The following is a 12334-nucleotide window of genomic DNA, read 5'->3' on the forward strand; positions in this document are numbered from 1 at the left end:
GGAACATGCATGCATCAGGAACATGCATCATCAGGATGGACCATGCAACAGCAGGAACATGCATCATCGGGATGGAACATGCATCATCTGGAACGTGCATCATCAGGATAGAACATGCAACAGCAGGAACATGCATCATCAGGATGGAACATGCAACAGCAGGAACATGCATTATCAGGAACATGCATTATCAGGATGGAACATGCAACAGCAGGAACATGCATCATCAGAATGGAACATGCAACAGCAGGAACATGCATCATCACGATGGAACATGCAAGAGCAGGAACATGCATCATCAGGATGGAACATGCAACAGCAGGAACATGCATCATCAGGAACATGCATTATCAGGATGGAACATGCAACATCAGGAACATGCATTATCAGGATGGAACATGCAACATCAGGAACATGCATCATCAGGATGGAACATGCAACAGCAGGAACATGCATCATCAAGATGGAACATGCAACAGCAGGAACATGCATCATCAGGATGGAACATGCAACAGCAGGAACATGCATCATCAGGATGGAACATGCAACAGCAGGAACATGCATCATCAAGATAGAACATGCAACAGCAGGAACATGCATCATCAGGATGGAACATGCAACAGCAGGAACATGCATCATCAGGATGGAACATGCAACAGCAGGAACATGCATCATCAGGAAAATGCAACAGCAGGAACATGCAACAGCAACAGGAACATGCAACAGCAGGAGCATGCATCATCGGGATAGAACATGCAACAGCAGGGACATGCATCATCAGGATAGAACATGAAACAGCAGGAACATGCATCATCAGGAACATGCAACAGCAGGAACATGCAACAGCAACAGGAACATGCAACAGCAGGAGCATGCATCATCGGGATAGAACATGCAACAGCAGGAACATGCATCATCAGGATGGACCATGCAACAGCAGGAACATGCATCATCGGGATGGAACATGCATCATCTGGAACGTGCATCATCAGGATAGAACATGCAACAGCAGGAACATGCATCATCAGGATGGAACATGCAACAGCAGGAACATGCATTATCAGGCTGGAACATGCAACAGCAGGAACATGCATCATCAGGCTGGAACATGCAACAGCAGGAACATGCATCATCAGGATGGAACATGCAACAGCAGGAACATGCATCATCAGGATGGAACATGCAACAGCAGGAACATGCATCATCGGGATGGAACATGCATCATCAGGATGGAACATGCATCATCAGGAACATGCATCATCAGGATAGAACATGCAACAGCAGGAACATGCATCATCAGGATGAAACATGCAACAGCAGGAACGTGCATCATCCGGATGGAATATGCAACAGCAGGAGCATGCATCATCAGGATGGAACATGCATTATCAGGAACATGCAACAGCAGGAACATGCATAATCAGGATAGAACATGCAACAGCAGGAACATGCATCATCAGGATGGAACATGCAACAGCAGGAACATGCATCATCAGGATGGAACATGCATCATCAGGATGGAATATGCATCATCAGGAACATGCATCATCAGGATGGAACATGCAACAGCAGGAACATGCACCATCGGGTTGGAACATGCAACAGCAGGAACATGCAACATCGGGATAGAACACGCAACAGCAGGAACAAGCATCATCAGGAACATGCATCATCAGGATGGAACATGCATCATCAGGATGGAATATGCATCATCATGAACATGCATCATCAGGATGGAACATGCATCATCAGGAACATGCATCATCAGGATGGAACATGCAACAGCAGGAACATGCATCATCAGGAACATGCATCATCAGGATGGAACATGCAACAGCAGGAGCATGCATCATCAGGATGGATCATGCAACTGTAGGAACATGCATCACCAGGATCGAACATGCATCATCAGGATGGAACATGCAACAGCAGGAACATGCATCATCAGGATGGAACATGCATCATCAGGATGCATCATGCAACAACAGGATCATCAGGATGGAACATGCATTGGTAGGAACATGCATCATCAGGGTGGGACATGCAACAGCAGGAACATGCATCATCAGGATGGAAGATGCAACAGCAGGACCATGCATCATCAGGATGGAACCCACAACAGTAGGAACATGCATCATCAGGGTGGATCATGCAACGGCAGGAACATGCATCACCAGGATGGAACATGCATCTTCATGATAGAACATGCAACAGCAAGAACATGCATCACCAGGATCGAACATGCATCATCAGGATGGACCATGCAACGGCAGGAACATGCATCACCAGGATCGAACATGCATAATCAGGATGGGCCATGTAACGGCAGGAACATGCATCACCAGGATCGAACATGCAACAGCAGGAAGGGCCATACAGTGGCAGGAACATGCATCACCAGGATGGAACATGCAACAGCAGGAACATGCATCATCGGGATGGAACATGCAACAGCAGGAACATGCATCATCAGGAACATGCATCATCAGGATAGAACATGCAACAGCAGGAACATGCATCATCAGGATGGAACATGCAACAGCAGGAACGTGCATCATCAGGATGGAACACGCAACAGCAGGAACAAGCATCATCAGGATAGAACATGCCACAACAGGAACATGCATCATCAGGATGGAACATGCAACAGCAGGAACGTGCATCATCAGGATGGAACATGCAACAGCAGGAACGTGCATCATCAGGATGGAATATGCAACAGCAGGAACATGCATCATCAGGAACATGCATCATCAGGATGGAACATGCAACAGCAGGAATGTGCATCATCAGCAGGAACATGCATAATCAGGATAGAACATGCAAAAGGAGGAACATGCATCATCAGGATGGAACATGCATAATCAGGATGGAATATGCATCATCAGGAACATGCATCATCAGGATGGAGCATGCAACAGAAGGAACATGCATCATCAGGAACATGCATCATCAGGATGGAACATGCAACAGCAGGAACATGCATCATCAGGATGGAACATGCATCATCAGGATAGAACATGCAACGGCAGGAACATGCATCACCAGGATGGACCATGCATCATCATGATAGAACATGCAACAGCAAGAACATGCATCATCAGGATGGAACACACAACAGCAGGAGCATGCATCATCAGGATGGATCATGCAACTGTAGGAACATGCATCACCAGGATCGAACATGCATCATCAGGATGGGCCATGCAACGGCAGGAAAATGCATCACCAGGATCGAACATGCATAATCAGGATGGGCCATGCAACGGCAGGAACATGCATCACCAGGATCGAACATGCACAATCAGGATGAGCCATGCAACGGCAGGAACATGCATCACCAGGATGGAACATGCAACAGCAGGAACATGCATCATCAGGATGGAACATGCAACAGCAGGAACATGCATCATCAGGATGCAACAGGAGGAACATGCATCATCAGGGTGGAACATGCAACAACAGGATGGAACATGCAAAAGCAGGAACATGCATCATCAGGATGGAAGATGCAACAGCAGGAACATGCAAAAGCAGGATTGAACATGCATTGGTAGGAACATGCATCATCAGGGTGGGACATGCAACAGCAGGAACATGCATCATCAGGATGGAACACACAACAGCAGGAACATGCATCATCAGGATGGATCATGCAACTGTAGGAACATGTATCACCAGGATGGAACATGCATCATCATGATAGAACATGCAACAGCAAGAACATGCATCATCAGGATGGAACACACAACAGCAGGAGCATGCATCATCAGGATGGATCATGCAACTGTAGGAACATGTATCACCAGGATCGAACATGCATCACCAGGATGGAACATGCAACAGCAGGAACATGCATCACCCGGATGGAACATGCAACAGCAGGAACATGCATCACCCAGATGGAACATGCAATTGCAGGAACATGCATCATCAGGTTGGAATATGCAATGGCAGGAACATGCATCACCAGGATGGGATATGCAATGGCAGGAACATGCATCACCAGGATCGAACATGCATAATCAGGATGGGCCATGCAACGGCAGGAACATGCAACGGCAGGAACGGCAGGATGGAACATGCAACAGCAGGAACATGCATCACCCAGATGGAACATGCAATTGCAGGAACATGCATCATCAGGTTGGAATATGCAATGGCAGGAACATGCATCACCAGGATGGGATATGCAATGGCAGGAACATGCATCATCAGGATGGAACATTCAAAAGTAGGAACATGCATTATCAGGATGGAACATGCAACAGCAGGAACATGCATCACCAGGATGGAACATGCAACAGCAGGAACATGCATCATCACTATGGACCATGCAAAAGCAGGAACATGCATCACCAGGATGGAACATGCAACAGCAGGAACACGCATTATCAGGATGGAACTTGCAATGGCAGGAAAATTCAGCACCAGGATAGAACATGCATCATCAGGATAGAACATGCAACAGCAGGAACATGCATCATCAGGATAGAACATGCAACAGCAAGAAGATGCATCATCAGGATGGAATATGCAACAGAAGAACATGCATCATCAGGATGGAACATGCAAGAGCATGAACATGTGTCACCAGGATGGAACATTCAAAAGTAGGAACATGCATTATCAGGATGGAACATGCAACAGCAGGAACATGCATCACCAGGATGGAACATGCAACAGCAGGAACATGCATCATCACTATGGACCATGCAAAAGCAGGAACATGCATCACCAGGATGGAACATGCAACAGCAGGAACACGCATTATCAGGATGGAACTTGCAATGGCAGGAAAATGCAGCACCAGGATAGAACATGCATCATCAGGATAGAACATGCAACAGCAGGAACATGCATCATCAGGATAGAACATGCAACAGCAAGAAGATGCATAATCAGGATGGAACATGTAACAGAAGAACATGCATCATCAGGATGGAACATGCAAGAGCATGAACATGTGTCACCAGGATGGAACATGCAACAGCAGGAATATGCATCATCAGGATGGAACATGCAACGACAGGAAAGTGCATAATCAGAATAGAACGTGCAACAGCAGGAACATGCATCATCAGGATGGAACATGCCACAACAGGAGCATGCATCATTGGGATGGAACATGCAATAGCAGGAACATGCATCATCAGTAGGGATGGTCCAAACCTACCCAGGTTCGGGTTCGTACGAACCTGAACTCTCAGCAATGATTCCCGCTGTCTGCCCGCTCCATGGAGAGGGTGGATACAGCCGGAGGACCGCCTGGAAAACTGGGATACAGTCATAGCCATAGGCTGTATTCCAGTTTTCCAGGCGGTCCTCCGGCTGTATCCACCCTCTCCACGGAGGTGGAAGACAGCGGGATTCATTGAGAGAGTTCAAGTTCGTACGAACCCGAACCTCAGCAGGTTCGGACCATCCCTAATCATCAGGATGGAACATGCAACAGAAGAACATGCATCATCAGGATGGAACATGCAACAGCATGAACATGTGTCACCAGGATGGAACATGCAACGACAGGAAAATGCATCATCATTATGGAACATGCAACATCAGGATGGAACATGCAATGCCAGTAACATGCAACATCAGGAACATGCTACATCAGGAACATGCAACAGTTGGACCGTGCATCATCTGGCTGGAACATGCAACATCAGGAACATGCACAATCAGGATGGAACATGCAACAGCAGGGCATGCATCATTAGGCTATGTTCACACTATGTACAGTATGTGTGCGGCTGAATTTTTAATGCGGCTGGAAATGTGTGGCTGAAACTATGGCCGTGGGAAAAAATAGACATGCGGCTGAAAACATACGGTCATTTACTTGGAAATCTGGTTCAACTGAAAATAACAAATAAAATCTTTAGAAAGTGATGCAAACACCTCTGGAATGCATCTGGGAAAGCAGGGAAACAGTTTACATGAATTGCTATTACCGGGGTTTGCGATTCTCTGTAGTAATGCCGATGCCTCTCATGGTTAATATATTTAATTAATAAAACACATTTTCGTTGTAATAAAGTCCCTTTCATTGTTCAATAATTAAATGTAAACGAATCCATCATTTTGCAATTAAATATACTGTTAAAATAAATACATATATAAATAAATGTATATTTATATATATATATATATTTATTTTTTGACAGTATATTTAATTGCACAATAATGGATTCGTTTAAATTAAATTATTGAACAACTAAACTGATTTTATTACAATGAAAATGTGTTTTATTAATTAAACATTAATTAGTACAGGAAGCTCCATTAAGCCGTTAATTCATATTGCCGGCAATAGAGCATTCTGTACTAATCATCACTTTAATTAAAACATCAAATGTTTCTTCTAATTGTTATCACAATAGCATTATTAGAAGAAACATTTAGAATTATATGTGCGCTCAGCTGATTGGCTGATCGGCTGAGCGCACGTATAATTAGCGGGTCCGCAGCACAGTGACTTCATTGTGCTGCGGACCAGCGAAGAGACAACATCGGGGTGAGTATAAAGCTCTCCCCACCCCCTCCCCAGCACTGCACCCCTCCCAGCAAGGAAGGGGGGTCACTTAACCCCTTCCTTGCTGGGATGGGTGCAGTCTGGCCCCCAAGGGGTTAAATAAATAAATAATTAAAAAAAACGCATAGGGTCCCCCCTATTTTTATAACCAGCCGGGTTAAAAACCAAACGACAGCAGCCTGGTAACACCAGCGTGGGAAGAGCCATTGGTTTAGGCCCTCCCCAGCCTAAATCTTACCAGCCTGCTGCCGCCCGGTCCAGGAGCGCCAATTTTGACGCTCCAGGACCACTGGCACCCGGCTCTTTCCAGTACCCCTGGTGGCATTGGGTACTGGGGTAATAATGGGGGGTTAGTGTTAGCCATTTTATATCGGCTAACACTAGGCCCCGACTTAGTAATGGATTCTGTCTATTAGACGGCTTCCACTACTAAGTCTATAAAGTAAAGGAATAAAGACAAGACACAAGTTATCTGAAAAACAAAAAGGGAGAAACACACAAAAAACACAAACAGGAGCACAACACCCATCATTGTGAGCGGTGTTGTGCACCTTACAGTATGCAGCATCTTTACAGATCGCTGCTTACAGTCTGGCCCCCAAGGGGTTAAGGTAGGATGTATTGCATCCCCCTTGACCCCTTGGGGGCCAGACTGATGTCAGACTGCACCCATCCCAGCAAGGAAGGGGTTAAGTGACCCCCCTTCCTTGCTGGGAGGGGTGCAGTGCAGGGGAGGGGGTGGGGAGAGCTCTATACTCACCCCGATGTGTCCTCTTCGCTGGTCCGCAGGACAATGAAGTCACTGTGCTGCGGACCCGCTAATTATATGTGCGCTCAGCCGATCAGCCAATCAGCTGAGCGCACATATAATTCTAAATGTTTCTTCTAATAATGCTATTGTGATAACATAATTAGAAGAAACATTTGATGTTTTCATTAAAGTAAAGTGATGATTAGGACAGAAAGCTCTATTGCCGGCAATATGAATTAACGGCTTACTGAAGCTTCCTGTACTAATTAATATTTAATTAATAAAACACATTTTCGTTGAAATAAAATCAGTTTCGTTGTTCAATAATTTAATTCTAACGAATCTATTATTGTGCAATTAAATATACTGTCAAAAAATAAATATATATAAATATACATTTATTTATATATATATTTATTTTAACAGTATATTTAATTGCACAATGATGGATTCGTTAGAATTAAATTATTGAACAACGAAAGGGACTTTATTACAAAGAAAATGTGTTTTATTAATTTAATATATTATCTATTAGAGGCATCGGCATTCGGCATCATTGCCGGCTATTTTTGAAGTACTCTGTACGGACAGCCTGTCAATCCACGGCCGCATTTCCAGCCGCAAACAATGGTCTTGTTCATTTTTTACGGGTCCGTTTACGATAGGGCCGTAGATTCATACATAGTGTGCACTGTGCAGCCGCATATCCTATACTTCCAAGCATACACATGAACCACCAAAAATACCGCCGCACAATTACAGCCGCAAATACAGCCGCACAGTTACATAGTGTGAACCTAGCCTTAAAATGTATTTGAGGGGACTGTATGTTAGAAAGCCCCACAAAGCACCCCATTTCAGAAACTGCACCTCCAAAACTCTGCAAAAGCACATCCAGAAAGTTTTTTAACCCTTTAGTGGAGTCACAGAAATAAAAGCTAAGTATGTAAGAAATTTGAAAATTTTAATTTTCTGTGCAGAGATTTTATTGTAATCCAATATCTTTCATAATTATAAACCTATTCCTAGAGAAATGCACCCCAGTATTGATTGCCCCGTTTCTGCAGTTTATAGAAATACCCCATATGTGGCCCTAATGCACTACTTGACGCAACCACAAGCCTCAGATATAAAGGAGCGCCTAGTGAATTTCAATGGCTCCGTTATATTTGGTCATTTTTGACTGTACCACTTCAGGTTGGCAGAGGCTCTGGGGTACCAAAACATAAAAAACACCCCTAAAGGGACACCATTTAGAAAACTACACCCCTCAAGGAATGTAACAAGGGGTGCGGTGAGCACTGGACCCCACAGGTGCTTCACAGATTTTCAAAACACTGTGGCGTGAAAAAAGAAAAATTAATTTTTTACACTAAAACGTTGTTCTAGCCTTCAATTTTTCATTTTCACAAAGGGATAAAAGGAATAACAACCCAAAAAACGTGTAGCGCAGTTTCTCCCGAGTACGGAAATACCCCACATGTGGACATAAAGTGCCAAGCGGGCGCAGGACGAGCCTCCAAAGGGAAGGAGCGCCAATTGGCTTTTGGAAGCTGGATTTCACTGGAATGGATTTCAAGGGCCATGTGGCATTTACAGAGCCCTAGTGCTGCCAAAACACTGGAAATCCCCCACAAGTTACCCTATTCTGGAAACTACACCCCTCAAGGAATCTAACAAGGGGTGCAGTGAGCATATGGACCCCACTTGTGATGGGCACAAATGTGGAAAAATGTGACGTGAAAGTGAAAATTTTCATTTTTTCACTTTCACGGCACAAATGTGCTCGTCATCAAGGGGTCCATATCCTCACTGCACCCCTTGTTAGATTCCTTGAGGGGTGTAGTTTCCAGAATGGGGTCACTTGTGGGGAATTTCCACTGTTTTGGCAGCACGAGGGCTCTGTAAATGCGACATGACATTCATCATCCATTCTGGCCAAATCCAGCCTTCAAAATCCAAATGGCGCTCCTTCCCTTCGGAGACTTGCCCTGCGCCCACATGGTGCTTTATGTCCACATGTGGGGTATTTAAGGACTCGGGGGAATTTGCTCTACACATTTTGTGTGTTTATTTCTCTTTTAACCCCTTGTGAAAATGAAAAATGTAAGGCTAGACCAACATTATAGTGTAAAAAATGTAATATTTCATTTTCACGCCACATTGTTCCACATTTGTGCCCATTACCAGTGGGGTCCATATGCTCACTACACCCCTTGTTACATTCCTTGAGGGGTGTTGTTTCTATAATGGGGTCACTTGTGGGGGGTTTCAACTGTCTTGGCAACACAGGGGCCTTTTACATGCAACAAGGCCCTCGAAATCCATTCCAGCCTCCAAAAGCAAAATGGCGCTCCTTCCCTTTGGAGGCTTACCTTGCACCCGCATGCCGCTTTATGTCCACATGTGGGGTATTTCTGAACTCAGGGGAAATTGCTCTACACATTTTGTGTTTTTTTTTTAAATCTTTTAACCCCTTGTGAAAATGAAAAAATCAAGACAAGATCAATCATTTAGTGTAAAAATAAATTTTTTTTTACATTAAATGTTGGTCTACCCTTGATTTTTTTCCATTTCCACCAGGGGTTAAAAAAGAAAATGTACGCAAAACGTGTAGGGTAATTTCCCCTGAGTAGGAAAATACCCCACATGTGGACATAATGTGCCATAAGGGCACAGGGCAAGCAACCAAAGGGACAGAGTGCCATTTAGAGTCTGGAATGGAGGATGGAGGCCATGTGACCCCATTCTGGAAACTACACCCCATAAGGAATCTAGCAAGGGGTGCAGTGAGCATATGTATCTCACTGGCGACGGGTACATATGTAGAACATGTGCCGTGAAAATTAAAAATACAATTTTTTTCATTTTCACGGCACAAATGTGGCCGTCACCAGGGGACCATATCCCCGCTGCCCCCCTTGTTAGATTCCTTATGGGGTGTAGTTTCCAGAATGGGGTCAATTTTGGGGGGTTTCTACTGTCCTGGCCGCACAGAGGCTTTGTAATTGCATCATGGCACGCCTCTAATGGGAATGGCGGCCATACCTATTTAGCTGGGGAAAAGGGACCATTCTAATTTATTTAGGGGTATTAGGCCAATTATTAGTTTATTAGGTTGAAAATGACAGGTGTCCATCAAATTCAACCTGTGTTGATCCAGAGAAAGGCAAAAAAAACCCTCGTGAGGCAGACGACAGTAGCCTCATCACAGGGGAAAAATTCCTTCCCGACTCCATAATGGCGATCAGAATAATCCCCGGATAAACGTGACCCCTGAAATAGGAATAAGGGACAGAATATTGAAAATGTAGAACTCGAGTGACGTGTAGTACGCCTTGAAGCGATCCAGTATGCAGAGGCTGGGGGGATCAGGACAGGTGTCACACTGGAAAATGGTGTCCTTCCTGATCCCCCTGTTACGCCACGCTCTGCACTTCTTCTGGGGTCTCCTGTTTTCCAGTGTAGGGGACGTCACCTGGAAAATATTGCCCTGGTGCGATACGGGGTCCCACATGTCCAGAAGCGCTAGGTCCGCTCCATGGCTGCTAAATATTAGGGCTCTATTACTACTTCTGATATTTTCGGATCGTGCCGCAAGCTACAGTAGCTCGGGCAGCGAGGGACCGGAAGAGGGGGTGCTGGTATAAAAGTTATCCCCGTACAGGTGGTAACCTTTATCCAGCAGTGGGAAGATCAGTTCCCAAATGATCTTCCCACTAACTCCGAGGATTGGGGGGGGGTATGGGGGCATCTGGGGGTGGATTCGGGTGTCCCTTACTTCATACACTCTAAGGGTACGTGCATACTGCGGAATGGCGAAGGATAACCCTTTGTGCATCCTGCAGCTGGCACCTGCCGGCGGACTGATGGAGGCGCGCGTCTCCGCTCGTGACACACTCCATTCTATGCACGGGCGGATTCCGCCCTCTGTCCAAAGAATGAATGTGTTCATTTTTGGACGGACGACGGAATCCGCCCATGCATAGGATGGAGTCTATGACACGGGCGGAGATGCGCGCCCGCATCAGTCCGCCGGCAGGTGCCAGCTGCGGAATGCACAAAGGGTTATCCTTCGCCATTCCGCAGTGTGCACGTACCCTTAGAGTGTATGAAGGAAGGGACCCCCAAATCCACCCCCAGATGCCCCCCCAATCCTCGGAGTTAGTGGGAAGATCATTTGGGAACTGATCTTCCCACTGCTGGATAAAGGTTACCACCTGTATGGGAATAACTTTTATACCAGCACCCCCCAGAGGCTAGGTTCACACTATGTAACTGTGCGGCTGTATTTTTTATGCAGCTGTAAATGTGCGGATGAAACTACGGCCGTGGGAAAAAATAGACATGCGGCTCAAAACATACGGTCATTTACTTGGAAATCTGGTTCAACTAAAAATAACAAAATCTTAAGAAAGTGATGCAAACACCTCTGGATGCATCTGGGAAAGCAGGGAACACAGTTTACATAAATTGCTATTACTGGGGTTTGCGATCCTCTGCACTAATGCCGATGTCTCTCATGGTTAATCTATTAAAATAATAAAACACATTTTCGTTGTAATAAAGTGCCTTTCGTTGTTCACTAATTAAATTTAAACTAATCCATCATTTTGCAATTAAATATACTGTTAAAATAAATAGATATATAAATAAATGTATATTTATATATATATATTTATTTTTTGACAGTATATTTAATTGCACAATGATGGATTCGTTAGAATTAAATTATTGACCAACGAAACTGAATTTATTTCATCGAAAATGTGTTTTCTTAATTAAATATTAATTAGTACAGGAAGCTCCATAAGCCGTTAATTCATATTGCCGGCAATAGAGCATTTTGTACTAATCATCACTTTACTTTAATGAAAACATCAAATGTTTCTTCTAATTATGTTATCACAATAGCATTATTAGAAGAAACATTTAGAATTATATGTGCGCTCAGCTGATTGGCTGATCGGCTGAGCGCACATATAATGAACCGGTCCGCAGCACAGTGACTTCATTGTGCTGCGGACCAGCGAAGAGGACACATCGGG

Source organism: Dendropsophus ebraccatus, chromosome 7, assembly GCF_027789765.1.
Source record: "Dendropsophus ebraccatus isolate aDenEbr1 chromosome 7, aDenEbr1.pat, whole genome shotgun sequence".
In the NCBI taxonomy this organism is placed as follows: domain Eukaryota; kingdom Metazoa; phylum Chordata; class Amphibia; order Anura; family Hylidae; genus Dendropsophus; species Dendropsophus ebraccatus.